Raw genomic sequence first — 26,113 nt, 5'->3', positions numbered from 1 at the left:
TCAGTTCCGCAATCTTTTAGAAAAGTAAAAGGCCCACAGATCTGTATCAGGTGCTGCAAATGGAAAATGCTAACCCTTGCAATTCACAGGCAAACTGCCAAACAGTGTGAGAATTGTTGAACCCGCCCTGTTTAATAGTAACTTTTTTTTTTAAAGTCTGCTGGAGCTTCTGGTCAGATGGAACTAAACTGCTTCTGTACAGTTCCAAATGAAATTATTCCCTTCCAATGGGTAGTCAATGCCTGGTTTATTGCCATTTCACCTGTCTGAGTAGCTGAGAGCCTGGAAACCCGAGCTCCCGACCAGGAAGTTCCTATGTTTATTAAGCTTCCCACGGCAACACATCCTGGGCCTCTCTGGAAGCTGTGGGGACCATAAACTCAATAATGATACCACATCTCCCTTCTGTATTATAACAAAAATAAAACAAATTCATAATATTTAAAAATAAAATTCAAAGATCAGGTCTTTGAGGGAGGCTCATCAGTCTTCCAGACCATGTATTTACTTCTGTTTAATTTTTGCTTGAAGTTTGCTGTTAAGGGGGCTCACTTCATAACAGAAGACTGGCAGGTCCAAGATCTTTTCGTTGTTGTGTTGGGAAATACTGAAGATGGGTCAGATTCCAGAAGGACTTCTCTGGAGGAGTCTCCTTAGGTAGGATCTGGGAGTTCCGAACAGTTCCAAACACTGGTCCTTGATCTCAGTTCAGATAGTGCTTTTGTTCTGTGCCATTCACTAAAGCTTGGTTGCTGCTGAATTTTCTCACTGACCTTATGAATTAGTTAAATTAAAGAAAAAGACTGCTGTGTGCCCTTCTGTAGTTGAAATAAGACTCAGGCATATCAGGGCACAGGCAATTTTTATTTTATAGAAAGAATCTATTTTGGCCTATGTATCTGTCTTTTAGGAGTCACTTACCTGTTACTAATTTCTCCTTTCCTGATCATACAGATTGTGTAGTTTCGGGGGAAATGCTGTTGGGGCATAAGTACAAATATTTCACATGTCAGGATACATATATAAGAGGCTAGTTATAATATGATAGGTGTTGCTGTAGCCTGATCACTTACTTATGGGGCTGCAACATGCACTTGTCACAGAGGACAGGTTCTTTTTCAGGCAGCTACTTAGAGTTAATTGAGAAGATAAAATTTGGTGAAACACTCACACAACCTTTATAGGCTTTATGAATTTATATACAGACAAATGCAATTGAAATGATAGAAAACCAATATATGTAAATGTAAGAACTGAATGGAGACCATTGGAAACAAAGACAGAAGGAAAAGTAAGTGGAGGCTATCAAAAGGGAGGTCCTCATTCAATTTACAGTCTTGGGGACCCAATGAATCTAAGAAAAAGGAAATAAACTGAACATTTTATACCCCAACTTTATGTAACCTTCCAGATATATAGCCATATTGATCAATTTCCATGACTATAACAAGATTAATACCCACCCATTACCATATATGACATTCCAGCTTTCCATAGCTATACTTTTAATCATGAATATTGCTAAACTACATCACACATTTCTTAATAATTCCTATATGTTATTGTGATCTAACTACCTAGTTACTGCTTAGCAACTAAATTGTTAGCCTCCTCACCCCTAAAACTCCCTTCTTACAAAATTCTGAGGTGTACGATACTTCTTGTAGTTACTTGGTTGTCTCTCAAAATGAGAGTGCCGAATTTGTGACCTGCAGTTATCTTCATGTGCCTAACAGCTTTTGGATAGGTACAAGAACAGTGGGTTGATAACTATTGTATAAATATCAACCAGAATATTTTCTGAAGTGTACCATCTGTATTGTTCATACAGCTAGCTGTCAATATATGCACACTGTGGAAACCAAAATATAATTTAAGAAAAAGATGTTGAGGAAGTTTGATATCCTAAATTTTCTTTTATTATAAAACTATTCCAAAACAGATTTCGACACCATAATTTTAATCCATCAAGTTTCTTTGTATCCAAGGTATTGTAGTGCATCTTCTCTGACAAACACACTTAGTTTCTTTAAATGAACAACTTTGTGGATTTTACCAAGTCCAGACATATCTAAGGCTATGTCTTCACTACTTGCCAGATTGGCGGGCAGCGATCGATCCAGCAGGGATCAATTTATCGCATCTAGTCTAGATGCGATAAATCAAACCCCGAACACTCTCCCGTCGACTCCTGTACTCCAGCGCTACGAGAGGCGCAGGCAGAGTCAACGGGGGAGTGGCAGCAGTCGACTCACCGCTGCGGAGACACCACGGTAAGTCGATTTAAGTACGTCGACTTCAGCTACATTATTCACGTAGCTGAAGTTGCGTAATTTAGATGGATTCCTCCCTGCAACCCGCAGTGTAGACCAGGGCTAAAGTCACTTGTTAGGGCCAGATCCTGTGACCCACAACACTCCTGTACTCACACTCTATACACTACTGCAATGCAATTATATTTGTACAAAATATGCCTTTGAACTTTAAATATTCATGGTAAATAGGCCTAATGGCCTGTGATGGGATGTTAGATGGGGTGGGATCTGAGTTACTACAGAGAATTCTTTCCTGGGTATCTGGCTGATGAGTCTTGCCCATATGCTCAGGGTTCAGCTGATCGCCATATTTGGGGTCGGGAAGGAATTTTCCTCCAGGGCAGATTGGAAGAGCCCTGGGGGTTTTTCGCCTTCCTCTGTAGCATGGGGCACGGGTAACTTGCTGGAGGATTCTCTGCATCTTGAAGTCTTTAAACTATGATTTGAGGACTTCAGTAGCTCAGACATAGGTGATAGGTTTTTGGCAGGAGTTGGTGGGTGAGATTCTGTGGCCTGCATTGTGCAGGAGGTCAGACTAGATGATCATGATGGTCCCTTCTGACCTTAATATCTGTGAATCTATGAGGCATCAAGTGAAACCTAATAACATGCTGGTTATTAATATCACTGAAAAATGCACATGTTAAACCTTATATATGAAGTTATGAATTCCCTCTGTTTGATGTTATTAGAACATGTTTAAGATAAGTCAGCCTAGCCTAGGTAAACCTGATAAACAGGCCTGTCCTATGCAAAGGAATGTGGATTTACCTCAATTTACAATTAGAAGTAAACAAAGCTATTGAGATAAACCACAGGGTGTCATCCTGTTCCTGAATTGGAGAGACAGAATTAACATGGCTCCTGCACTCCAGAGAAACACAGGAGATTGAATCCACAGGAGGCCTTCCTGACTTGTAAGACAGAGGTGTTTCTCTGGGGATATAAGAAACACACAGAGAGACTCCATCTTTATCCTTCACTTCAGGAGGTAATGAAACCAAGTGATTTGATCTCTGTAATGTGTCCTGGCCAGGCCGGCCAGTAAAAAGCTGGAAAGGAGAACGTGTAAAAGAAACTAACTTGAACAAGGACCATATCTTGTTAAATTAAGTTTTAGATTTTTAGATGCGTTTTCACTTTTATCTGCTTGTAACCACCTCTAGCTTTCTCTCTCTTACTTGATATCACTTAATCCATTCTCTTTTGTTAATAGCCTTATTTTACTTTTCCTATACACCAATTCAATGCTGTGATTGAAGGGAATGGTGTATTTATCACAGTTAAATTGATGAACTGTGAGGTATTGCATCTTTAACAGAGCAGCGCACTTAAAGTCTTCTGTGAATGCATAGTGGTAGGGGCTGTGCATTGCAGCGATATATCACTAAGCAGCTTAGTGACTCAAGTTCACTGGTTGTTACCTGCTAGGTGAGGTTTGGGCTGGGAGAGCCTTGAGGAGTTTGCAGGTGAGGAAGACAGACTGGAGTGGCTGGCTGCAGACACACAGCCTATTCACCAGCAAAAATCACTCTAGCTGAGGCAATGTGGTATCACCAGCAGCGTGTTACAACTTGTTATGGCCAGGTCCTCAGCTGGTGTAAATTGGAGTCGATCTATTGACTTCAGCTGAGGACCTGACCTGGTATCTTTTGTCCACATAGGAACACATGGAAGGGACCACGTGGGGCACTTAATCCAGTCATTTGCTATCAGTGTGCTGATAAATTGTATAGTCAATTGCTTGGCCATGCTTTGGTTCATTATTTCATTATGAAATATACTCAAGAGACCAAATAACCAATGTCAATCAGGTTTATTAATATGGTACGGGGAAAAGGTTCTATACAATCCCAGTCTCTGAAGAGCAGTGTGCGGCGATGTTACATTCACTATACACAGGTGTGCTCCCCAAAGTTACATCCCTAGAGCCATCTGTTTATACTCTACTTGTTTACCAGTGAAAGGTACTGAAGTTAATTAATTACCTTTTACTTGTTTGTCTCTGATAACATGAACCCATGCATTCCAGGTCATGAAACATCCTTATCTTTGTTCTGAGCCCTTGCATTTCAGGTACTAAGGGGCAGGAAAACACCTCCTAGGATTGTGTGACTAACTCCTTTCCTGTTGATTTGAGGAAATAATCATATGTTCTGATACTGACAATTTTCCTATCTGCTCTAGCCAAAGCTTATTTCAGCTAGTGCAAGGTGTTATGGGATACATAACACTCGTGATTTCTATGGCAGTAAGGAGTATGAGACCTCATACAATGGAATGGCAATCATTTGGATTATTTTTAAGCAGATTATTCTATACTATCACATTTCCAAATGAATGTTCATAGCCTGCTGAAATATCAAGGGCCTGGTCCAAAGTCATTGAGTCAATGGGTTTTGGATTAGGCCCCAAAATTGCAACATGCATTTCAAAATGTAGAATTCTTTTGACTAATCTGTTTTAAGAAAAGACTTGAAAGATTTTTTGTTGTTTTTAGTTGTCAAGTTAAACCATGTCTGAATGCTGACCTGTTGCCAGACTTACCACATCTATTTGTCTGCTCAGTTTCACTTTCCTCATATATTGGTATTGTCCTATTCAGTTTGCTCACCTTCTTCATGGTTTTACATTACTTTGATGTGAATTTTACATGCCCCTGCTTTGCACATTGTCATAAATATAAAGGGAAGGGTAAACCCCTTTGAAATCCCTCCTGGCCAGGGGAAAGCTCCTCTCACCTGTAAAGGGTTAAGAAGCTAAAGGTAACCTCGCTGGCACCTGACCAAAATGACCAATGAGGAGACAAGATACTTTCAAAAGCTGGGAGGAGGGAGAGAAACAAAGGGTCTGGGTCTGTCTGTAGTCGTCTTGGCCGGGGACAGAACAGGAATGGAGTCTTAGAACTTTTAGTAAGTAATCTAGCTAGGTATGTGTTAGATTATGATTTCTTTAAATGGCTGAGAAAAGAATTGTGCTGAATAGAATAACTATTTCTGTCTGTGTATCTTTTTTGTAACTTAAGGTTTTGCCTAGAGGAGTTCTCTATGTTTTTGAATCTAATTACCCTGTAAGATATCTACCATCCTGATTTTACAGGGGGGATTTCTTTATTTCTATTTACTTCTATTTTTTATTAAAAGTCTTCTTGTAAAACACTGAATGCTTTTTCATTGTTCTCAGATCCAAGGGTTTGGGTCTGTGGTCACCTATGCAAATTGGTGAGGCTTTTTATCCAACATTTCCCAGGAAAGGGGGGGTGCAAGTGTTGGGAGGATTGTTCATTGTTCTTAAGATCCAAGGGTCTGGGTCTGTAGTCACCTAGGCAAATTGGTGAGGCTTTTTACCAAACCTTGTCCAGGAAGTGGGGTGCAAGGTTTTGGGAAGTATTTTGGGGGGAAGGACGCATCCAAACAGCTCTTCCCCAGTAACCAGTATTAGTTTGGTGGTGGTAGCGGCCAGTCCAAGGATAACGGATGTAATATTTTGTACCTTGGGGAAGTTTTGACCTAAGCTGGTAAAGATAAGCTTAGGAGGTTTTTCATGCAGGTCCCCACATCTGTACCCTAGAGTTCAGAGTGGGGGAGGAACCGTGACACACATAAATGAAAAGGCTAGGCTCAGGACCCAGACTGTAGACTGATAAATAATCCAACAGTACATCTGCATGGTTCTGCCTATCAGAAAGAACGCTGACATCGATTTATTTTGTTACTCTCACTGTCCCTAGTGTTTCACTGACTTGATATTTTCTTTTCTTAACTTGAGTTGTTCAGACAGGGGGACATGTACAAATACTTTCCATATTGCTTTTACTAATTTCAGGCAATCATTCATAAGTGTTCCATAGTAAATTTCTTAGAAAAATATTTGCTCCTGCTTCCCCCTACCACCCAAATCTCTTGTTCAGGCCACTGGAACAGCCACTGCTGGGAGGAACATGGGTGAGTTGGGATGGAGCAGCAGAGTTTGGCAGCCTTTCTTGTGGGCCACAAACAGATGTTATAAATGGAAGGATGGATCAGTCACCAGGGATTGGATGTGGGGTTAAAGCCAGAGGCAAGCAAACACTGCGGTATTGTCTCTGGGTTGAATTCCTTCTCTTCTTTCCTCACCTGAGACTTGAACAGATTACCTATTGTGTGCAGTGCCTGTTCTAGACCAGCCTTAAGGAAAGGAGTGAGAAGAAGAGTAGAGATGCAAGGAAGGAGAAATTAGAGATTTTGGTTGAGTAAGACAAAATGAGGGAGATACCCAGGAGGTGCAGAGGACTCACTTTAAATTGGTGCTTACGGACGCATCCAAATGTTGCTACTTCTCTGCACCTTGTTACACTTCAATAGAAGTTGTATGTATAAGTAGTGGACCTAATCAATTTTAATGGTTTCACAATCACTCCAGCTCCTGACAAAATTAATACTGATCCCATACAAGAAAGATGGTGAAGACTGCTGGAGCCTTTTCAATCATGTTCCCTTCTTTTGTATTGAGACTTTTTTCTCAAATCCTAATAATACTGTCTGCTGTCAGATCAGCAATCTCCTGTTATTAAGCACTGGTGGATCATCTAATCAAAAAGAAATATCTTAATCCTGGGTGGTGAAGACTGATTGTAATTAGTTATTGGCTGCAGTTCATGCTTAATAAATTTGGGCTGTAAAGATCACAAGTCTCACCCATATACTGTATGTATATTTTAAGTTCTGAGCATTTGATAATGAGCATCATGCATGCTGTCTAACTTTTTGAAGCATAACTGCAGGAAAACAGAATTATCCTGGTAATTTTCTTTAGCAAGAAGGGGAATGATATTCCAAATTTTGTGTGTGTGTTTGTCTTTAAAGGAGATCCCATGACAGAAGCTGAGATTTAAATAGGAAATTTAAAACACAAAGAGCTCAAGCACTCAGAGAAAGCTGTGGTCCACAGGTAGCAAAAGAAATAACATCGCTGGGTCAAATTCTGTCCACTTACATTGATTTTCTTTCTTTTAATTAAAAATTACATTGCTTTGCCATAGCAGTAAGTGGGATCAGAAGGAACTGATGTGAACATGGCAGGTGAATAAGACACAGCACATACTTGGCATGGTTTAAGTTCAGGACTTAGGTTTCTTTAACCACTTAAGCACAAATAATTGTAAAAGGTTAAACATAGAACTGGTAAAAAAAAATTGCCTCAACAGTTTTCCGTCAGAAAATGTAGTTTAGTCTAAGTCAAAATGTTTTTCAAGAATCAGTTTTAATTAGTTACCCCAACATCCTACTCCAGTGTGGTATGCATCATTGGCTGTATAGTCCCCATCTTACATGGGGAGGCTAACCTTAGCTCCTGCTTTTAATCCAATCCCATAGGCTTAGATATCCCAGTCCATCCTTGACTAGTGCAAGAGCTCAGCATCCTGACAAAGTGGAATTCAATCTATACAAAAACCCGCTCCTGCATACCACAGTAGGTCCTTAACAAAGACTACCCTCTCCTATACTACTGTTTGGTGACTGTAGGCTGGATCCTGTTACCACAGCAATTCTATACTGGATGCCTACCCCAAAAAGTTGTAATAAATATAATATTCCAAAATGCCACTTGAATAATTCCCACATGTATTGGAAAAGATTTTCATGCCAATTTGAAGTGTGAGAAAAATTCCTCCTGACCTCATCAGGTGTTCAGTGACTAATCACAGCATGCCAAGAGACTTAGCACAGGTAATCCAGCACCAGCTACAGTTAACAAGTCACACTCCCTCCCACTCCATCTCTCCTCACCCAGCTCCATGAGGATAACAGGAATGCAGAGGGAGAGGGGTCCCTCCTCCTGACCTTAAGGATTCCAGAGGTCTGTATTCCCCAGCTGGCCGATCGAACCCCCATCCCAGTGAAAAGAGGTGGATAACAGAAGGAAGTGGTAAGTGCATTGTCTGGAGATTTGATGTGAATGTACACTGTACACACTTTGGTTTCAAGTATTGACGTGCAACAAAAGAACTAAATAAAATGAATCCTTTCTTGTAAGAGCATAGAATGGACAACAATAATGATGGGCAAACCTCCCAAAGATAGATAGTATAATTTAGATTTAAAAAAGAAATCAAGCATTGGGACGTTCATCTGAGCCATGCCCATGTCTACTGAGTCTTCAAAAGCAGGATGGAAACACTCAATAACAGGTTTTTTGTGAAATTTCCACTGCTTCAGTTTCCTGACCTGGTAACTACCTGGAAATTGGAAGTGGAAGAAAAGTTCCAAATATCCAAACATTTGAAAATTTGATGCTCACATGAATTCATTCTGGAGGTGCCAGCTGGTTACACTTTAAAGATTTAAACTACAGATTGGGTGCAGATTTATTGAACTCATCTGTTGGGTAATTCTGTATAGCACTGTAAAGGGATCAGAATGAGACTGTTCTGATAATTGAATTTGAAAGGGACCTCTCCAGGAAAATAAGGAGCCCATAATAAATACATTGACCTTTTTGTCCACTTTGCAGACATTGTGAGTTATGTGACTTTAATATTAGCAATGACAGTTGATTGTTCAAGTGTCTGGGAGTGTGTTTTCTTATTTGGGTCATAAGGAGTAGGTGTTAATAATGATTGATAAATCTGGATTAAAAGCCAGTAAACAATATACATAAACTATGTGTTTGTATGACAGTTCCTTTAATCAATACCACTCTTTATCCTATAAAAGCATTTATTACATTACTCCAACTTCCAAGAATGTGCTGGAAAACCATTGTAAAGCAAGTCTAGCCTTTGGTAATAGAACCTAATTTGAATATATGATGCTTCATAGACTCATTAAATATTCCCATTAATGACTTCTAAATAATAGTTACATCAAAATATAAGAGACAAACAATTACAGTCTGCTTTTTAATCATCCTACTAATTCTAATATAAACTGACAAGACATTTACTTATAAATTGCTTATTTTAAATGGTCACTGACAATTTCAGAGAACTGCTTTTAAACCCATGAAAAGTGAATGGGAGATGAAAAACAGGTCATCACTTTGACTGAAATTTGAAATGAATCACTGGTATTCACTATCCACATCTCACCAAAAAATGGTTCATTTTGTTCCTGATAATCTGCTTGCTCCACTTAGACTTTTGAGATAGACTTATTTCAATTTTATATCTTCCAGCCCTATTTAGGGCATAATCAAAAGGGAGATTCAATTGTGCAGACCATCTGAAAGCACATGGTAAAATTAACTTGAAGGTCTATAAGTAAGATCCACCTGTAAAATATTGCATTCTTTGCAAGAAAAAAATTCTAATTGTACCAAGTATTCTGTTTATCGTATTTAGGCTGCTAATTTTGTTTAATGGTACTAGAAAAAGTAGCTTGCATGATTCAGAGAGAGTAGACTGTGTTATGTGGCTGCTTGTTCAAGGTAACCATCAGTGCCAGGTGCATATTAAATGTACATGAGTATGTTCATTAATTTTATTACCTCTGGCATAGATTAGATTAATTGAATTCTACCACATGTCGATTGTATTAAAGCAGATGAAGAAGGCTTTTTAAGTTACTCATGTGACTTGGAACAGTCATACAAATAACAGATTATAGCACCACCCGCTAGCACCATTATAGCTAAGGGTCTGTCATCATTCCTATAATACAACACCCTAACATACTCATAAAAATTCAGGGCTGAAATTTGGCAGATGAGGAATTATTTAATTTTTAACTGATATACTCTTTTTAAGGATATATGTATAACAGCGATAGCCGTTTTCTATACTATTTTTGAACACACTCAATGTATTTCATGAAAATTTAAATGTTGCATTTTTCTATAAAAGGCATCTCTCCCTTATAAATATACATGTTTTTTAGCTCACCAGTGAAATGCAGCTATCTTGAGTAACTGTTTAGCACTGCACCATAAACAGCAAAACACTACAGGATGATAGGATATGAAGGATGTTTTACCCAGTTGAAACTGCAGGGGGAATTTAGGTTGACAGAATGTACTTACTTGATTTGGAATTTAACCCGGGATACTAAGTTTAACCTACCTAATCTTACTAACAGCAGTTTGGGGCTGCTGTAAACTCCAACCTGCTGGTGTCCACCTGTAAAGGAATATCCACTAGCTGGGTACTGTCACAGAGCAGGGTGCTCTGGACCCATTTACCCCCTATCCCTTGCCCTAATTTATCCTCTGCCAGGAAGATGGTGGTTTAGGGTCCAACTATGCTAGTTTCATATCCATACAAGTTGAGGCAGTTTCCATTTATTTGTAGCATTTCAGTGGTGCAAAAGGAGCAGATTGGGCCAAAGGATGTAACCCAATATTGCTGGCTGTAAACTAAAAATAAATAATAATATTTAAAAGAAATTAAAATTCAGGAATGTTGGTTAATATTGAAACTCCATTATTAACTCATTCTGTGCAGTCAGATTGTAGGTTATGTGTCCTTGACCAGGGCTCCTCTGAACCATAGTTGATATTTCTTTCTATAATTTATTGAAGTAATGTTTAAAGTACAATAAGGTGATTTAAAGACAGTATTAAATCTGTCTTCAGTCAGAATTCCCTAGCACAAAATTTTGACAGAATGTATGTGCATGAATAATGTTTGACATGGATTCATACTTAATCATGAACTAATCTATGCCTTTTTAGGGATTACACCAATATAAATCCCTGTATTTTCCCCTTCCCCTGGCGCACACAGCTCAAGGCAATGTGAATTGGAAATGTACTGATATGTCTCACTAGAAAAGCTAAAGAGAACATAAAGGCACTTCAGAAACGGCGGCAACTCTTTATAGATAATTTCTATAATAAAATGATCCATTTTCTATACATTTAATGCTTTGGCTGCAGCAGGTGTTCTGAGTGCTGTAGTTTTCCTTGGCTTTTACCTTCTGTCATTAAGTTCTTATGGTTTTAATTCTATGCAGTTAATTATATTTAAAAAATGTAAATCAGACTAACTAATTTAGCAAATTAAGTATGTTATGCTGCGGCTGTCACCATGCCTCCTGTGTTTTCTTAATCATGTGTTCATAGCCTTAATATCTGATTATCGGTATTTTTACTGCTGCTATCAAGTGACTGTGTTTTCATATTAAAACAAAGTCAAGTTATTTAATATGTTATAGGCCAGACTGTGCAGTCCTTACTCAGGTAAATCCTATTAAAGCTAGACTAAGGTTTGCAGGATTTGAATCAAATATATAATAAAATAATAAAACATAATAAATGATTGATTAATTATTAAATTGTGTTCCGCACTGCTTTAGAAAAAGTGATGAACACCTGAGTGGCAGAAGTACTAAAGCCAGCAACTCTGAAAATCAGGTCTCCTCTTCTTGGGTGCCTCAATATAGATTTGCTGTTGATGTCTAACTTCAAGCAACCAGGTATGGAAATTATGGTCTGCCTAATCCACTTTGTATAAACTTCCTCTTATATGAAATTAGGATAATATTTAACTGTGCTGTAGAAGTGTTGTGAAGATTAATCAGGTGTAGAACATTTTGCAAGTGTTATTAATTATCTAAGAGTACATTATTAGTAATGGGCTAAATCCTGGGCAGTGTGAAGCAGCCATCACAACTCCAATGAAAATCAGTGGAAACTGTGGGCATTCAGCATCTCCTACAGTTTGCTTTGTTGTTAATTACTGAATGGAACTACTCGTGTGTGTGCGCGTATGTATTTAAAATCTTTGAATGGCAGCAACTGTACAGTGCTTTATGGAATTAATATTTACAGTGGACTCAGTTAAAAATGGACAATTAGGGGGGCTGTGGGTGCACAGCATCTCTGAAAATCACTCTTATCTCGTTCCCTAAAATTGACTTATGGGCCTAATATTTGGCAGCCAATTTCGAAAATTTTGCCATAAAACTGCTCAATGAACCAGTGCAACAGCCATGGTTATGACTTAATAGATATTATTTTCCCAGGCCTGTGCTCATTCCATAACGAAAACAAAAAAACCAAAACCCCTGAAATCAAATAAAGCTTCTTTTGGCCAGATTTTGACCCCCTTACTCACACTCGTGGACATTAAACATGTGGTCTCAAGTCAATCAGACCACTCACATAAGTGATTATCAAACATGAGTTTACCAATATCTGGATTTTGGTTATTATTACTGTAACCCTTCTGCCCGTCAGAGTTGGCAGCAACAAGGGCCGGGTTCAATATCTAGGGGATCCATTCCAATAACACAATGCAAACCGGCTCGAGCCCCCACCCAGTGACCTGGGACAAATATATACCACCCCACTGGGCGCCTCCAAGAGGCAATACTTCTCCTCTCGCAAGCACATAGTCTGAGTATAGCAAAAAGCCTTTTAATAACAGAGAGAAACAATGTGGCATTATGTTGGGGAAACACCACCAACAGGATTCATAACACAACCCATGAGCAAAAAAAAACCCACCCCAAGCAAATTGGGGCATGCCCCTTTCTCTTTGGTTCTTGGTTCAGCAACGCCAAATCATCCAAAGTCCCAAAAGTCCAATGACCCAAAAGTCTCTGTCCCTTGTCAGGGCAGCCCCAGAGTTCGAAAGTTTATCTGCGGAGCTTTACCTCCCAACCTGGGTGGAGATGGGACAGGGGTAAGTGGCACCTTACATGATCTGAAGCTGACCGCCCCATAGCTCCATAGCAGCGCTCCACTCCGCCAGCCGCCCCACGAACTCTTTCGCTCAGCTCCACTCCGTGTCCCACCAGCAGCTCCCGCCGTCCCATGAACTGCTCCACCAGCCGGTCCACAAACTGCTCCGCGTCCCACCAGCAGCTCCTGCCATCCTACGAACTGCTCCACCAGCCTGTCCACAAGGCACTCCAGCCATCCCGCCAACTGCTCCACAATATGTCTTCAGGCTCCCCCACTACTTAACACAACGCTCAGTGATTTCAGCTCTTAGGTGAATTCAGCTTGTAGTAGGGAAGCCTCAGTGCTGGTGCACTGTCAGCCCAAAGTGAGCTCAGCAGCCTGCAACTAGACTTCTAATGACATCAAAATTAGCTGATATTCCACAATGGAGAGAGGAGGAAGCGCAATTAGCATGTAAGGCCCTCATCGTGGGGCCCATGCCACCAAGTATTAATACTTGTCCCCAGCCTCTCTCCATTCACAGAGTTTTGGAACTCATGACCCCTGCCTAGCGAGTGCTACTTAGTTGATGGTGAGTCCCTCCATCATAACAAAAGGCCAAGTACAGTTCCAAGCACAGTTCCCATAATCAGGGTAATAACAATTTATTCTTCCTGCCCCAATAACAGAGACACTGGGGATCCCACAGCAGCCAAAGTGACCATTTGGGCAGCTATGGCCTCATTCTAGGCGGGGTGGGTGTGCCTATGCAAATGAGATTGGCCCCTGAAGTTCTTTTCCACAACTTGCCACACCTCACCACCAGATGTCAGGGTGGAGCTCATCCTGACACTGCTTACACTATCAAACATTACAAAATACCTCATTTATTATTTCAGGTTGCCATTTTTCCTACTCCAGACTTCTGTTGTCCATTTGACAACACCACATCAGTGCTTAGTTCACCCACCTGCACCCTTTCCACATCCATTTCTTGCCCTTCTCCCCCAGAGAAAGCCTCTCTCATTTGTTTCATTTTACTTTTTACACTGGGAATAGAGTGTAATTATTGTTTTGATTCAGTTGGTTTATCAAGAAGTAAGTGTAGGTGGAGAATACTGAACCTCATGTGAAGTGCTGCTTGGAGACATTGCTGAGAGGTGCAGGCAAAGAGTAGTTTCATAATCACTTCTTTCTTCTTTTTCCGGGAATGCCAAGCTAAGTCCCAGCGGCACATGGGGTAGCGAGGCAGCAGATGTACATAGCCTAAATACCATTCTTTTTTAAGATGATTACATTTTAAGATTAGACTGAAATTACATTACAGTATGTGTATGTTTGTTTTCTAAATAGTAGTTGCACAACTAGAGTTAGAAGAGAAAGTGAGAGCACCCTGAAAGAAAGCATACTTATTCTTTTGGTACTTGAACTGATTAATTCTGTGTTTAATTTGACCCAACAGCTGTTCGTGGGGCTGTGTACACATATTTTGTGATGTTTTTCAATGAGCAAAAATAGGTCAGCCCATTACATGCAGCTAAGATATTGCAACAGAACAACCCACGGTGTATAGCCATGATAAGTTACTGGCCATTCAGAAGACAGAATTTCCCAAAAGCAGGAAGAACTTTAGACTCTGAATGTAGGTCCTTTAGATGTCTATGATGTGCACTCACCACTACTTACATCTCTATTTCACATTGTTCATGGGCACAAATAACTGCAGGTGCATCTTTGTGCCTCCAGTTACCTGTGTCTGCAAAATTTTATGTGCAATAATAGAAGCTCAGTTAAAACTAGGCTCAACATTTTAGACTAAATATTTAGCTATTTTCTTTTTATTGATTAAAGTGAAAATCCAGACATAGAACTTTATATCATTCAGCAATACTTTGGCCCTGTCATCTATTTCACTGTGTGACTTATGGAACTTGAGTCTTCACCATTATACATGGAAAGAAGAGCTCCAGGTCTGGACTGCTAAATTTTATTCAAAGCCAATATAACTTTTTTCTTCACAAAAAGATGCATACAGGAAAGAAGAGGGTAGATGTGCACAATGAAGATAAGTCCTGAGTGTTATTTGATTTTTAAAATATTATTGTTATGCCAGCTGTGTATCTACTTTTTAAAACTCCACATGCTAATCTTTTGTGTTAACTGCAAATAAAGATTCTTGCAGAAGAAACTGTGATTCGGGGTTAGTATAAGGATTCAAGAGATCTTAAAAGCGTTAAAGGCCACATGATGGCCTATTAAAATGATGACGTCCAGTGGTTACTCTTTCTAATGTGAATTCTCAAGGCTGCAGCTCTTAATGCATTTCTTTAGATCTGTGGAAATGTACGTGTCTGAACAGATTCTTATTCACAGTATTCAGACAAGTGGGATCCTTGGTACATTGTCATGCAGTGTACTGTTTTGTTTCCAGTGGGAAATTAATAAATTAATTAGAGATTATGGAGGGGAATGTTTTATTAGCTAAATGCAAACTTCAAAAACTTGGCTGAAATCCTGCTTACCTTACTCAGTGGGACTATTCCCACAAGTAAAGGGAACAAGATCTGACACTGTGTCTCTGAGTATCACAATTCAGTCCCCGCTTCCCCTTAGCTCCAGGGCAGAAGTAAGCTGTGCTCGCCCTTTACCTTTTACAGTTTATATTCTGCTATATACTACCTTGGCTGCAGTTGCTGGTGCTTTGGAAGAGGGGGAATGGATCAAGAATCTGCCCATTCCCTATGTTTGCTTATCCAATGCAAGTAGTGATCAAGTAACAGTTGTGTCCTCTCCCCCATACTACTACCTGTGACACAAATAGTTCATGTACCAGAGTAAGGGAGCTCCTTATTCCCCTGTGCTGGAGGGGACCGGGGGATGGAGCAACAGATTCCATACCCTGTAGAGAGATTAGGTTTAACTGGGTTTATATGAGCAATGTAGCTAACCCTCTGCACTTCTGTTGTCCTCTTGAGTCCTATATGGGTGCAGACTAGGGTCTCACATTTCCATTGGGATTCTACCTACAGAGGGTATGATTAAGCCCCATGTGATATGCATTAGAAGACAAGTTTAAGCCAGAGAATCACTGAGTTATTTGTACAGTGGTTACTTTTTCAGATAATAAAAAGACAAAACTCAGTTTTCTCCTGTCAAAATTTTTGTCTTAGAGCATAAATTAGGAGCTCAGTTTTCCAATTTTAAGTTACCAGTTTGTACTTCCTCATGTGAAACACCCGGAATTAATAAGAATGCTCAGCTGCAGGCATGCACCCAGATAAAGCACACAATCCTAAGGAAGGCATTCTCTTCTCTTAATTGCAGGTGAGGAAAGTGATGTTGTAACATGCTAAAGAGCCATTCTTTCTAGAAAATATTTATGTGAGTGTTAGTGAGAGGAAAGTTCCTTACATGATTCCCTTCTCTTATATACCCGTGCAGTGGACAACAGAATCTGACCCTGTATAGGATAGACTATTCCAGGTGAGATGTATGCTTGTAAATTAAACCAAATGCATCCCTTATTGTAGGCACCTTGGGAAAATTCTTTGAATGTCCCAGTATGAAAGCACTCCCCAATATAACCCTCATTAAGCATCCATCTTCTCAGGACACTCATTTCCTAAATAATTAAGAAATCAACTCCTTCAAATAACTACTGGTACAGGATAAGGTTATAAAGTACTTTCTGAAAACACTGCAGTTTGTGAGGGTGTAACAAAGTAAAATAAGATGCCTGCCCTACTAGATGGATGATACAATTAAAATGGAAAAGTTAAATATACTGTACAAAATATGCACTTGAATGAAATATTTAATTTTTTTTTTGCTCTTACAAACAGTTTTTCCCCATTAAGTCACAGATGTGTAAATTACATCTAAAATAGCTGTAATAAAAAAGAGTGCTTAAAGGAATTCCAGCTCCTCTCTTCTGTTTCTGATATTCAAGCCTGAGCAAAAAATAAAGTACAATAAGGGACTGAGTGTTTCCTAAGAACCTAGCCTCATAGTAAGGGGTGGCATGCTGCTTTGCTGCCCCAACCACATGCTATGAAGAGAACTGATGCCAGGGATCCACAATCTTCTCCCTGCTCCCCTCTTGTTCCAAGGCATGAGTAAATTGCTGCTGGCCTAGAGCAGCAGAAAATTACTGCACCCATCACCCCACTTCAGCTCACCTAAACTGGTTCAAGGGCTCTACCCATTTCCGTAGTTCCTCCCACCCACTCACTTCCACTTTTGCAGGGAGGGAAGTAAGCAGGTGGGCAGCATCCATTAGTCTTGCTCACACAGACTTGAAGTCCAGGTAGCCCATGCAGGGAGCAAGGTGGAGGGTTTACACCTCATTTTGAGTCTTCCATGGGTTCACATTTGGGTCAGAATCTGGGCTTAATAAAAGCTTCTGCTATCCTCTACTTTGCTGCTATGCCTGTTTCTCTTGGGTATGGCAAGGTTTAAATTTGCTGGTGGCTCAGTGCCATGGCCTTTCAGCTTCTTGGTTTCATAGTACAGTATACACATGAGAAAAAGTTTGAATTTCAGCCCAATAGCTCACAGCAGCCAAGGAACTGATTTATCCTTCATCTCAACATTTTAGGTATCCATCTATTCCACTGAAATCCTTCCCTGGGCAAAACCAAAATGACTGCACAGGATAAAACCAACACTGGAATGAATGTCACATTGCTGTTTCCTGTGTCACTTACAGGAAATATGTCTTCAGCATTCTTCTACTTAGGTACTAAAAATTATTCATTTGTGATACAATTAAAGAATGATCAGACACAAAATATGAATTTGCCAAAAGCACCTGGACTATGTTTGCCAACAGCACTTCAGCATCATGTGCTTCCAAATTGCCCCAGCTTGTTTGAAGTGACACAAATGATTCTATGATTGATTAATCCCAATTTTATGTAGACTATCCTAACATGCAAATGTTCTATAACTAAACCTTATACACGTGTGTTGTCCACTGACTTCAATGAGACTACTCACATGAGTAAGGATTACATATGTCAGTGAGTTTTGTAGGGCCAGTCTCCTCATTAAGGGATATATTCAATCTTCAAACTTTCCCAGCAAAAATCCTGTTTATATGAATAATGTCTCTGTTTGTTCTCTGATGGCAGAATAGACCATGTGACTATTATATTATAGATAATGTGTACTTTCTTTCACTAGCTGTATTCTGTTTATTGTGATATTGTAGCAGCCTAATGATATACTTGTCATTCCTTAAAAATTTCACATTATTCATTTGATCATGGAAAAAAATGAAGATGCCTTTCTCCCCTGAAACATTAATGCCTGATGCGTTAACTTCTTCTTAATATAATCTTGTTTGCATATATAAAACTGAAGGGTTCAATGATATCCAGCTGTCAAATGCAATTCCCCACCCCTATCTAGTGAGTTATAACTTGCTCTTGGCTGTTAGGCACAGAATAGTACTGAAAATATTGGGCCACTGGAAAAAAACTATGAAGAAAAATGGTGATCATAAAACAAATATCTAAATTAAATAACTGCACAGTGACTGTACTTGCGAATGTCTCTTCTTTGGTGATTCAGAAGCATTGATCTGAGCACTACAAAGTATCTCCCTCCTTGAATGTTAGCAAATCTCTAATTAAATTAATTCTCAGCTTCCTTGTAGTATTAGTTTGGAAGGCTTGGTTGGTTGGTTTTGATTTGTAAAGCGACCTTCTTCACTTGGCAGATTTCCTTCCACTCTAACAGAACATCCAGCTTCCAATGTGGATTGCTTTTACCCTGCTGTTCTGTACAACACAATGGCAGGGGCAGAGCCAAGACGCTCAAAAGTTCTGGAATACTGGAAACTACAGCTAAAGTTCTTAGAGTTTTAGTAAAACTGTTACTAGGTACAGAGATTGAAATAAAGTTTATTCTAAAATGATGCACAGTACCAGCCTGTCTGCTTACAGTGGAAGGGATGGTGATTTTCTTTTAATCAAATTCCATTAATTCAAATTCAGAGTTTGCAGAATTGTTCATAAAATAGTACTTTGTGTTAGGTTATATAGAAAACCTTTATTTGAAGATCTCAAATCGCATTATACACATTAATTAATTAGATGATCAGCTCTTTTGGGCTGGGATTGTGTCTTCCTATCTGTCTGTACAGTGCCTGGTAAATGGGGAATTTATCTTAACAAAGAATAATACATTATATTGCACAACCCTCACACTCTTGTGTGGTAGGCGAGCATTATTATGACATTTTATTAGAGGGAAAACTGATACTCAAAGCTAAGAGAGTTGCAGCTGGCCACAGAGCCAACTAGTGGCTGAGCCGGACACAAGATGTAGGAGTCCTAATTCCCAGTCTCCTGCTCTAATCACTAAATAACTGCCTCCCAAAATAATGGTGTTGCTTTCTGTAAAATTGGGCATACTCCATCTCCAACTGTTTTTGGTGAATGAAAATGTTGTAGGTTTACCATGCATTTAATAAGATGGTACACAGCAAACTTTTATTTTTTTTCTCTCCTCATTTTTGTGAAACTGGTGAAAAGAAAAATCATGGTGTGTCCGTGAGATTTTTCAACAGGTGTATTAGTGACAAATGTGAATTTGATGCATAGGAAAAAAAATTTACTCCTTTGCAGCTTCAGGACACAGAAGACATATCAAAATGAAGGTAAATATGATAAATGAGAATAAAGACAAAGGCGCCAATCCAACTCCTACTGAAGCCAATGGAAACAGTTTCATTGGCTGCAATGGGAACTGAATCAGCCCCAAAGTAATTTGAATTCCTGGGTGTGGCACTTTAATTCTATTAGATATTTGAATGTAGTTTGAGAATCGGACGTTAATGTAAGATTAGTTCCATGTGCTCCCCTCCATTACACAATTTGAATGGAAGCAAATGGACAGAAGTCATGTGGGCAAAGGCCTGGAAGACTAGGCAAAGAGAAAATACATCGGTGTATCATATGACCCTTTCAGAAATAGTGAGTGAACAAAGCTGAGATTTGAGAAGGGATGGGGAGGGGAATCAGGAAACACCTTCCATTTTATAAATTAGCATAAATTACACCATCTCCCCTACAGAAGTTAATGCTGCTCTGAGATGTATTAACTCTCCCTAGGCAACCTCTGATCCCACCTATCAGCAATGGAGTAACTTGGAAAATACACTGAATAAATGGCAAAATTCACTGAATAAATCATTCACCATGAAGACTTTGCCCAACTTTAATTATCATTTTATTTGTCACCCAGAAATATGTTGGGTGCTTTACAGGGGGCAGGAAAGACACAGTCCTTCCCTGAAGAGCTAACAATCTAGTGCCCAGCCAGCTCCAGTTAAACACCTCACAAGATCCCCATTTTCTTCAGCTGAAGTTGGATCAGCCCTAAATACAGACCTGACATTAGTTAGGAAATAGAAGTTGGGATTATGTGGTTACTCATCTGACGCCTGTGCCTTTTGAGATGAGTGGAGCTGGAATAATCCCTTCTAGCATGCACTTACCTTGATGGGTCTGTTATTTATTTTATTTTATTGTTTAAACTCTCTTTGTGCAAACAACATGGATGAATTGCATTTATAGGAGGGATTTGAAGTAGGAGAGGGTGGTAGCTTAGCAAACAGGTTTGGGGGCCCTAATTATCTCTGTCGAGGTAACACCAATATGTTGTTGCATATCACTGTTTAAAAGCTGCAACTTCACAAACGCAAGGCTCCCTAATAGCTTACTGGCTCCCTTTCCTAACTCCAGCCATTTACCCCCTTTGTATAGTTTAAACAACAATAAATGCATCTACACTACATTGACACAGCAATTCAAAACTCTATGACCTTGGAATAAATTGCCTCAGATGAGGCACAGGTACTTTGTAAGAAAATTGTCTTTGCCTGCAACAAAAGTGACTGTTGTATTAATTTTACGTAGTAGCTTTTGTATGAATGACTGTGCTATAACCACAACGGATGGCTATACTTAAGGGTTTAAAATTGAAATATTAACCCCATTAATATAAAAGGGTCACAGGAGGTGAATCAATACACTCACCTTTGACATTTGTTTTTTTGTTTTATTGTTGGGCGCGTTTTCTCTTGTGATTTGTTTTTACTTTGATGAGCAATGAAGCAGTGGTATTAGAGCCACACTATTTATTTCACTCCTCGGCAAGGTATAGGTAGCCATCGCATTTCATACTTTGGATGCATCTCTGTTCTCACCAGGGGGAAATTACTACTAGAACAGAGAGAGTAATTCAATCTCCAGGCTTCACAAGATTACATAGGAATTTTAGCCTTCATTTGGATTTATGTGGGTGCATTAACATGTATCTTTGGCAGTCCTGCACCATCTTTTCTAATATCCATTATGGTATTATCAACACAACTGTCAAGTAACTTTGGTATAAAGCAAGTCTCACATGTCTGAGATATTCATAGAATCATAGAATATCAGAGTTGGAAGGGACCTCAGGAGGTCATCTAGTCCAACCCCCTGCTCAAAGCAGGGCCAATCCCCAAATTCAATATTCTTTGTCTGTCATTTGGGGTCAGAAACCATCAGCCTCTTCACCAACAGTGCAACCCATTTTCTGAGATGTAAAATGCTATCCCTATCAATGGTATAGTAGTCTTTGAAAGAGAAAATTAATCATCTGAAATTAAATCTCACAGAAAAAGTATGCCACCACAATAAAGATGCAGGAGTCAAGTACAGATGCCAAACTGGCTTGGCATTTCAAGAGAAATACTTTCTTCCACTCTCAATTAATCTCTTTTTCTGTACTGAAACAATATGAGATCAGCACAATTATGATAACAAATATGCGCAGAGCTGTTGATGCCCAACAAGCAGAAATACAAAGTTTGGACTGGAATGACTGATATGTTGTTGGTAAAGCAGTAACAGACCCAAGCCCTTTCCCAAATCTTGATCTGGATTGGAACCAAATCTCGATGTGATTTAGAAGTGTTTGGATAATTCTATTTATGTTTTCAGTTTTGTATGCTTGTGCAGATCCATTTGGAAAATTGAGACGTACCCCAATGTCACTGGAGTATTCTCACAATATTTATGACCAGATCAGATGCAGCAAGCGCTAGAAATTTTGTATGGAACCCTGAGTCCTTAAGACTGACAAGTAAATTTTCCACTCCAAGGCAAAGGGTTCTGATAATTTGCATATAGTTTAGGCACGCCTCCATACTACATGGGTTCCCTACGTGGAAAGGACCTCTGAAACTATTGTAGTTCCTCCATCGCCAGTGCTGACATGAAGAAATACTTGGAAAAGAGCTCAAAGAAACCAAGCAAGCCACAAGGTATTAGTGCTTATGGTTTCTACATAAGGCCTGTCTGTATGTGTGAGTGAGGTGGAAAGGGGACTTCTCCTTTCTTTTGTGCACCTTGTACAAGTGCCAGTTGCAGGTCTCAAGTGGAGTAACTGCTCTCTCTCTGCATGTCCTCACCCAAAAAGAGTGGAAAAAGAGCAGCACCATGGTCCCACCCCTTCTGTGCTGTCCTGAAAGAAATGGGCCTGGTGTAACAGGAGAATATGCTACACCATCCAAGGGAGATTAGGGAGGCCTTGTCCTTCCCTGAGGCACAGTTCCTCTTAAGCTACCCCAGGGAGCCCTATGCAAAGCAGTACCTAAATGGCACAATTTGGCCTCTAATGCACGTGTCCATTTTTGTATGTGCCCAATACATAGGAAACACTATATCAGCACCAGGATTCCTTTGCTGAGTTTTCAGTAGCAGAAGAATCAAGGTTTTCCTTTGTTGCCTTTCAGAGGCATCATCTAGCAATGCGAGCGGATCTGATTTAACAATATGAAGGGGAATGTCTGGAGTATCTGGTTGATACTAGTAGCAAGTCCTTTATTTTAGTAAATACAAGAGCTGCCTGATGACTGCTTTCTACTGGGATTAAAGAGAGAGCCGGTGGAATATAGGAAATGTTGTTATGCAGGATGAGATGAATGACCCATTTAATTAAGTATCCTGTTTCAGAAAGGGTACAATACTGAAAAATACATAAAAAAGAACAGTGAGTTCCACAGGTTCAGAATATACAGCATATTGAGTGCCCTCTCTGTACCATTGATTGTCTTAATCATCTCTTCTGACTTGTCTTCCTCTTAATCTCTCCATGTATGAAGCCGCCCACTTAATGCACTAGGTTCTGTGCTGCACCTCTCCTCTCAGGAGGCACAGCACCAAAAGTGTAGCCAGGGAGGAGTGGGAAGGGAGAGTTGGCTTTTTGAGTCTCCTACCCTGCTCCAATTTATGGTAGCCTTCCCATGGCTGCCTTGGGGCAGCTCTCCAGTCCAGAACAGCTGTCACTCTTTGCATTGTGGCCAGTTCCCAGCACACCCCAACCTATCATACACCTATACTGGTAGCTGAGAAGGGGAGTAATGTAGGATTGTATGTGTACACTGCCCTTATACTGCTCCTATAGCTGGAGAATTCTCTCCATTGCTGTTGTGATTATTTTATGGCATATCCCTGCTGCCAGAGTGGCAATAAGGGATGGAGTGGGAACCAAAGTCTGGCTCTGTGTATCTCATAATAATTCTTGTCCTACTCTAGATCATTATTTTTTCTAATTGTTTTTTTTTTAACAGAAAGCAGCATTAAAGGTGAGGACATGCCATTGATTTATGCTACAGACTTATGGTATTTTCCATATTATTTCTTTTTTCTTCTTAACACAACATCTCACTTGCCTTTTCGCCCACTGCTGTACACTGAGAAAGCATCTTTATTAAGTTCTCATACAGTTTCACCTATTTCTTTTTCTTGACAGGTTGCAAATAGTTAGAACATGTTCCATCCCAGTAGTTTAAACGGCACCTTTCAGTATATTTCTTTATGCCCATTACCTTGTGCTGTCCATGCTTCTTGCAATTGTGTGTTCATTTTTAGGTGGCTTTTTAAAAATTGAACACTTAGCTAAGAGGAGAAAATGGTGGACTGATAAAAGCAAAAAAAATAGATGTAATCTTTACCTAGTCCTGCAGGAATGCTACAAGTCAGTTATTTCTGTTGGCATTATCTCTATTATGTCGGTAATAAACACTCCTGTTCTTCGGGGATCTCATATAGAATCCCTGTTGTTCCTCAGCTATATAAATGACTTTTCAAATTCCTGATAGCCTGTCAAAGTATTCATGCACAGAAATGATGCATTAATCTCTCTTTTCCTAATCCCAATGTAAGAAGTCTTAATTGAGATCAGAATGGTAGTTGGCTAATGGTAGTTGGAAAAATGACTTGGCATTTCAACAATCACTTATCAAGGAAATTGAAAAAATTGTATTCGTGTTTTTCTTTTCTGGCAGCAAACCTCCCAATAGCTTTTGTCTTAAAGTTCTTTAGGTTGCTGCAATAGAACTGGAGTTTTATCCTTCGAACATCTTTGGCTTCACATCAGACAGCTGCTCTGCTCATAATCAAGTTTCATGTCTGGAAGACAGAGTAGCCTAAACCCCTTGGAAAATCTCTGTCCTTAAGTTGTCCTACATCAAGTGAAAGCGGTGTATAATATTCTTTGGTTCAGTGTAGTGCTAAACACAGTAGGTTCACTTACTTCATTGGAAAAAAATAATATATATGTAGCCTTAATATAATGTAGGGCTTTTCACTTTGCCACATTAAAGCACTGAATTCACTGGATGTGTTGGGTTACATAGATAGACTGTATATTGTATCTGGACAAGGAATGAAAATACAGACTCCCAGTACATAAGGAATTAGACAGAATTAAAAACAAACAGATAGATACTGGCTCAAGAGGCTGTTTATGGAACCTTTTCCCTAGATGTCACTTGTTCAAATCTTAGGGTTCTACTGCAACTGTGAACCACAGCCCTGTTGTGGGCAGTGTGGAACTGTGATGCCTCAGTAAGCAAACCAGTACATTATACATTGTGTCCTGGAGTACCCAGGCCAAAGATGCGTACCCCAACTGCTGCATTCCTTCAAGGTGTGTGGAGACATGTGCCTCTCTGTGGCTGGCCATCTCCATTGATTGGTGTAGAGGTAGGTTGTGGGGTGGGGGGAGGCACGTGTGGGGATAGGGCACGTTCTTGCCTCCTACCTGCCTTCCTTTGCCCTAATTCCAGTGGCTAGCATCTGAAGGGATGCTAACAATGTTCAGTCCCTATCTTCAACAGAAAGCAAGGCCCTTGTTCTGAACTGTGCGACAAGGAGGAAGACTTCTGGTATGCTTCTACAGGGGCCAGCCACAATCCAGCCTTTAGCAAGGCTGGTAATGCCATCCCCCTGGACTTTCATTGGCCTATATCAAATGAGTTCATGCAGTCAGACCAGTTCTCAATGGACAGACATTCACACCATCTTTGTCACTGTTTGCAATCCCAGCAGAAGCCAAAGACTGACCTATAGTGGTGGGCCTTTCAGAAGGTTTATGCTGGGAATCTTACAATGCTCTTGTTCTGTGGATTAAAGCTGGATTACCTCAGCATCAGAAGTACATTTAAAAGGGTATTATTTAATGACACATTTAAATAATATTAAATTAAGAATGTACATTAATACATTAGAATATTCACTGCCTTTTTTGTATTTTTAATAGATTAATAGATTAAACTCTGTATCAGTAAATTACAATGTGGAATTCTCTTGAATAGCGCAAATGCTCCCTGAGCTTCACCCAGGAACTAAACACATTTTTGTATACGGAATGAACTGTAGAAAATGCTCACTCTCTTAAAAGAACAATACAAATCTACTGCTTCCAATGAAAAAGAATGTACACAATCATAACTGCTGCAAAGTAAAAGGGAGTGAATTATTAAATACTGTAGTGCTGACATTCAGGGGCAAAATAATGTAATATTTGTACACCTTCAGGCCTGATGATCTAAAGGGGCTGTATTCATCAGGGTGAATGATAAACCAAGAGCTCATCTGGGAGGCTGGGAAGGAAATGTCAAAGAGTTCATTGGCGATGATGAGAACATGGGAAGAAGAATCAGTCTGAAGGAGTGTGTTTGGGAAAGAAGATCAAGGTATCCTGCTGTGGGCTTGTGTGTGGAGGAAAGATGGAGTGGGGGACAGCACTATATTTTAGGACAAAGCAGGATTCACACATTTGGTAGATCCAATATTATTTCAGCCCCTGCTGACATTAAAATGAGAGAGGCTACAGGGAAGGGGTCGTCCTCCTGCACCCCCTCAGAGTCCCTGTTT

General features: G+C 39.7%; 1 long non-coding RNA gene across 4 annotated transcripts in view; it reads left to right on the top strand.

Annotated features, from left to right (window-relative positions):
- The window catches only part of LOC140915982 (uncharacterized), a 179,741-nt gene that overhangs the window by 135,119 nt on the left and 18,509 nt on the right, over nt 1-26,113 (top strand). For 3 of the 4 annotated variants that reach the window (XR_012160339.1, XR_012160337.1, XR_012160338.1), the window contains one exon: nt 11,588-11,707. This is a non-coding gene — a long non-coding RNA (uncharacterized LOC140915982). Of the gene's footprint in view, nt 1-11,587; nt 11,708-17,496; nt 17,870-26,113 lie in introns of those variants that run through there. The other variant, XR_012160340.2, reaches the window with a different exon arrangement.

This window comes from Lepidochelys kempii, chromosome 8, assembly GCF_965140285.1.
Source record: "Lepidochelys kempii isolate rLepKem1 chromosome 8, rLepKem1.hap1, whole genome shotgun sequence".
NCBI classification, from domain to species: domain Eukaryota; kingdom Metazoa; phylum Chordata; order Testudines; family Cheloniidae; genus Lepidochelys; species Lepidochelys kempii.
Note: the sequence above shows the minus strand (reverse complement) of the source record. Positions and strands in the feature narration are given on the sequence as shown.